At 41.5% G+C, this 6,024-nt stretch overlaps 1 pseudogene; it reads right to left on the bottom strand.

Annotated features, from left to right (window-relative positions):
- Positions 1 to 5,331: 5,331 nt before the first annotated feature.
- Positions 5,332 to 5,429, bottom strand: LOC131273581 (U6 spliceosomal RNA; annotated as a pseudogene).
- Between the last annotated feature and the right edge of the window lie 595 nt (positions 5,430 to 6,024).

Raw genomic sequence — 6,024 nt, 5'->3', positions numbered from 1 at the left:
TGTGGTACAGTTGTTACAATTGATGAACACATATTGAACCTTTGCTTCTAACCGTGGACTATAGTTTACATTATCATTTACACTCTGCCCCGCACAATTTTATAGGTTATGACAAAATGTTTAATGGCCTGTATCTGTCATTGCAGTGTCATTGCAATTTCATGCAGGACAATTCCAGTGTCCCAAAAGTGCCCCCATGTTACACCTATTCTTCCCTCTCCCTCCCCTCAGAACCTCTGGTGGCCACTGCCTTTATATCAATAATAAGTTAACTTTATTTTAAAAGAAATTTTAGATTACAGAAAAGTTACATAAAAAATATAGGGGATTCCCATATACCCACTCCCTCCCCCTCTCACATTTTTCCCTATTAATAACATTTTACACAAGTGTAGAACATTTGTTACAATTAATGAACATGTATTGAAACTTTGCCACTAACTGTAGTCTATAGTTTACATTATGATTTATACTTAGCATCATATGATTTTATAGGTTTTGACAAAATATGTAAGGGCCTGTATCTGTCACTGCAAAATCATGCAGCACAATTTCAACATCCTGAAAATGCACTGTGTTCCAGCTATTCTTCCTCTCCCTCCCCTCAGCACCTCTGGTGACCCCTGTCTTTATATCAGTGTTACAAGTCCTTCCATTGCTAGAATAATAATAAGTCCACTTTGGTCCATGGTTGCATTCTCCCTTGTGTTTGTTCATTCCTCAACCATGAGGATTTGGGGATGGTGATGCCCGCTCTGCTTCAGATTGAGAGGGTGCTTAGATCTTATGGGGCAGAGGGAAAAACTGCTTTCCTTGCAGTTGTAAATACCCTTTACTTTTTGGAATGGAGATTTCCCACTGTCCTCATGTAGTTAGTTGTCCTGGGCAAGTCCAATGAACTGGAAAGTAGGTGTTGGCTACAACTCGGCCAAGATTCAGGGCTCAACCAGCATGTGAACAGACCAAAGATTAAGTCTCTAGAGCTTATATTTAATGCTAATTAAAACTTATATTTAATGCTAATTATAGTTTGAAATAAAAGGGGTAGAAGACTCATGTGTAGGGAAATTATAAATGAGCCTCGGGAAATGGACTTTGGCCCAGTGGTTAGGGTGTCCGTCTACCACATGGGAGGTCCGAGGTTCAAGCCCCGGGCCTCCTTGACCCGTGTGGAGCTGGCCCATGCGCAGTGCTGATGTGTGCAAGGAGTGCCGTGCTACACAGGGGTGTCCCCCGCGTAGGGGAGCCCCACACGCAAAGAGTGCACCCTGTAAGGAGAGCCGCCCAGCACGAAAGAAAGTGCAGCCTGCCCAGGAATGGCGCCGCCCACACTTCCCGTGCCGCTGACGACCACAGAAGCGGACAAAGAAACAAGACGCAGCAAAAAGACACAGAAAACAGACAACCGGGGGAGGGAAGGGGAATTAAATAAATTAAAAATAAATAAATAAATAAATGAGCCTAACTCTGTTACAGTGGGGAAATAGGTTATCATATAATCTAAGGCAAGGCCCATGATAGGGTACTGATTTCATGGGGTTGTGTGCCTTGCCTGTAGTGTCTGGATGTCTCTAGATCTCTCTGGAGCACCCCTCTTTGTGTTTTTATTTAAAGATTTATTTATTTCTCTCCTCCCCACTCCCACCCCCACTGTCTGTGTCCATTCTCTGTGTATTCTTCTGTGTCTGCTTGTATTTTCATTAGGTGGCTCTGGAAACTGATCCTGGGACCTTGCAGAGTGGGAGAGAGATGATCATTCTCTTGTGCCACCTCAGCTCCCTTTCCTGCTATGTCTCTTATTATCTCTCCTCTGTGGCTCTTGTTGCATCATCTTGCTGTGCCAGCTCTCTGAATAGGACAGCTCTCCTGCGTGGGATGGCACTCTTGCACTGCGGTCACTCCTGCATCAGGCAGCATTCCCATATGGGGCAGCACTCCCACATAAACTTGCACTTGCGTGGGCCAGTCACCACAAGGGCCAGCTTGCCTTCACCAGGAGGTCCTGGGCATTGAACCCTGGGCCTCCTACATGGTAAACAGCTGCCCAATTGCTTGAGCCTCATCTGTTTCCCTGGAGCACCCCTCTTTGATGCTTTGTTTATTGTAGCAGTTAGTGAGATCCTCCTGGGTCATGCATAAGCATAACCTCTGGAATGACTTCCCAACCCACTTTGAAATCTCTTATTTAATTTTTTAATTTAATTTTCTTTAATTTTTTTCCCCTTTTGGTTCAAGGTCTTTTTCCAAATGCATTGCTGGTTAGTGCTAGGTAATAATCCCTTGGTGCCAGGGAGGCTCTTCCCCAGAAGTCATATTCCATGCCAGGGAGACAGTAGTGAGTGTGTAGGGAATTCATTTGCCTGGTTTGGCTTTGAGAGAGGCCACATTTGCATAATAAGAAGGTTTTCAGTTGGTAACCTTTTTGTTTTTCTTTTATTAATTAATTAATTTTTTTAGGTACCTGGGCCAGGGATTGAACTAGAGACCTCATGTGAAGCTGGCACTCAACTGCTGAGCCCCATTAGGCTTAGCTGTTGGTTTTTACCTTTCCTTGCTGAGTTGGTTTTCACATTTCTTTACTCACTGTTTGTTATTGTTTGTAGGAGGCACTGGGAACCAAACTTGGGATCTCCCAAGTAGTAAACAGGTACTCAACTGCTTGAGCCACATCTGCTCCCAGGAGGTAAACTCTTAGGCAATGTATATTATTAGGTTAGGTTTCAATTTTACAAGAATAAGGTTCATAAGTACAAGCATTAATATTGAGGTCTTGGCGTATTGGTCTGTTTTCTTTTATTAAGCACTGCCTATGTACTCTAGATTCTTGCCACTCTATTAGAAAACATAGCAAGAGCCTGCAGGATGGGAATTTAATATTTTCTTGGTTGTCGTGTGGGTCTCCACCCACTGAGATAATACCCTATGACTACATGAACACATTCGTATTCCACAGAGGCATGCCCCATGTGCACCCTTCTCAACACCTACCCCACCACTGCTGTCCTGCACCAGGGACCCTCCCCCTGCCATAGTTGTTAAAAGAACACTCAAAATTGTACTCACAACCACAGTCCTCAACCTCCCCAAAGCTCACGTGTTCCTTCCTCCCGCCCTCCCCCCAGCTCTATGGATAGTCCAACCCAATCCCCAACCTTGCTCACACTCACACTCCAGCATCACTGTACCATTCCCATCACTCCACCACCATCACCTCATCCACTACCAAACCTCCTCCACCCACCTTATGATAGATTTTACCCAGATTGAGCATTAGCTCACCACTCATTACTCACTTTCTCTCCCCTGGTAAACTATCTTCCATACTCTACCTCTGTGAGTCTGCTCAATATCTGTAGTTTGTATCAGTGAGATCATGCAATATTTGTCCTTTAGTGCCTGGTTTCAGTTAACATAAGATCTTAGAGATTTAACCATGTTGTCACAAATGTCAATTCTTCATTCCTTCTTAGAGCTGAGTAATATTCCATCATATGTATATACTGCATTTTATTTTTCCATTCATACATTGAAGGACACTTTGTTTGCCCTCAACTTTTGGCAATTATAAATAATGCTGCAATGAACATTGGTGTGCATATATCTGTTCACATCCCTGCTGTCAATTCTTCTGGGTATATTCCTAGCTGTGGGATTGCCAGATAATAGGGCAATTCTGTACTTAGTTTCCTGAGGAACTGCCAAGCTGATCTCCACAGTCGCTGCACCATTCTACATTCCTATGAGCAGCGGATGAGTTTCTATTCTTCCACATCCTCTCCACACTTGTAGTATTCTGGATTTTTTTAATAGCAGCCAGTCTAGGAGGTGTAAGATGTTATTTCATTGTAGTTTTGATTTTCTAGTGATGTAGTGATGTTGAACATATTTTCATGTTCTTTTTAGCCATTTGTATTTCCTCTTTGAAAAAGTGTCTATTCAATTCTCTTGCCCATTTTAAAAAATGGATTGTTTGTCTTTTTATTTTCAAGATGTAAGATTTCTTTTTATATGTTGGAAATTAGGCCTTTATCAGGTAGGTAGTTTCCAAATATTTTCTCCCCTTGAGTAGGCTGCCTTTTTACTTTCTTGAAAAACTCCTGTGAAGAAGAAAAGCTTTTTAATTTTGAGGAGGTCCCATTTTTCTGTTTTTTTCTTTGCTTGTGCTTCAGGTGTAAAGTTTATGAAACCATTTCCTATTACCAGGTCTCATAAAAGATACCCTATATTATCTTCTAGGAGCTTTATGTCTTAGTTCTTATATTTAGGTCTTTGATCCATCTTGAGTTAATTTTTATATTGGGCATGAAATGGTGATCCTCTTTCATTCTTTTGGATATGGATATCCAATTCTCCAAGCCCCAATTTTTGGGGAGACTATTCTGTCCCAGTTGAATTGGATCAATGGCCTTGTCAAATATCAGTTGGCCAAATATGCATGGGTTTATATCTGAGCTCTTAATTTAGTTCCTTTGATCAGAATGTCTATCCTTGTATCAATATCATGCAGTTTTGTCCACTGTAGCTTTGTAGTATGATTTAAAGTCAGGTAACGTGATTCCTCCAGTTTTGTTCTTCCTTTTCAAGATGTTTTTGGCTATTGGGGGCCCTTTACCCTTCCAAGTATACTTGATAATTGGCTTTTTCAGTTCAGTAAAAAATGTTGTTAGAACTTTCATTGGGATTGTATTGAATCTGTCAATTTGGGTAGGATAAACATCTTAATGATATTTAGTCTTCCAATCCATGACATGGAATATTCTTCCATTTATTTAGGTCTTCTTTGATTTCCTTTAGCAATGTCATCTAAAATCCTTTACATCCTTAGTTAAGGTTATTCTTAGGTATTAGATATTTGATTCTTTTAGTTGTTACTATAAATAGAATTTTTTTCTTGATTTCTTCCTCAGATTGCTCATTATTAGTGTACAGAAATGCTACTGATTTTTGCATGTTGATCCCATATCCTGCCACTTTACTGAACTGCTTTACCAGCTCTAGAAGCTTTGTTGTAGATTTTTCTGGACTTTCTATATATAGGATCATGTCATTTGCAAATAGTGAAAATTTTACTTCTTCCTTTCCAGTTTGGATGCCTTTTATTTCTTTTTCTTTCCTGAGTGCTTGAGCAAGTACTTTGAGCACAATGTTAAATAAGATCGGTGACAGTGGACATCCTTGCCTTGTTCCAGATCTTAGAGGGAAAGGCTAAAGGCTTGAGTATGGTGCTAGCTGTGGGTTCTTCATATATGCCCTTTATCGTCTTGAGGAAGTTTCCTTCTAATCTTATCTTTTGAAATGTTCTTATCAAGACAGGATGCTGGACTTTGTAAAAAAAATATGGAACGCTTCATGAATTTGTGTATTATCCTTGCGCAGGGGCCACACTAACCTGTGTCATTCCAATTTTAGTATGTGTGCTGCTGAAGCAATGCTGAGTCTCATTTTAGGCTCTCACTCATTCATATATTCATTTATTCATTCAATCATTCAGTACCAGGCCCTGTGCCCCATACTAGCTACCCCCAGATGGAAACACAAGCTCCCCAGGAGGCAGTGTGTTCATACATTATGTACAACAAGACAATGGCCAAACAGGAGGTAGCAGGAGGAAACTGAGGCTCAGAGAAGTAGTGAGTGCCCCTGTCAGGACCTTTATCTGCCCCAGCCTCTGACTCCTGGTCTGTTGCTCTTTCTTCTATACCATCGCTGACCAAAGTGGGTTCTGCTGCTCTCCAGTTTCTAGGGAAGTTCATTGGTGTTCAGAGGAAAAAAGCACTTCACATCAAAAAGATTTGGAGAGGGAAGCGGATGTGGCTCAAGTAGTTGGGCCCCTGCCTACCACATGGGAGTTCCTGTGTTTAGTTCTGGTGTCTCCTAAAGATGACAAGCAAGACAGCAAGCTGACATGACAGGGTGGCAGAGTGAGCTGACATGACAAGATGATTCAACAATGACAAAATTAGACAACAAGGAAATGCAACAAGAGACATAGCAAGCAGGAAGGGGAGGGAGCTCAAGCAATTG

The sequence above is a fragment of the Dasypus novemcinctus genome, chromosome 15 (assembly GCF_030445035.2).
Source record: "Dasypus novemcinctus isolate mDasNov1 chromosome 15, mDasNov1.1.hap2, whole genome shotgun sequence".
In the NCBI taxonomy this organism is placed as follows: Eukaryota; Metazoa; Chordata; class Mammalia; order Cingulata; family Dasypodidae; genus Dasypus; species Dasypus novemcinctus.
Note: the sequence above shows the minus strand (reverse complement) of the source record. Positions and strands in the feature narration are given on the sequence as shown.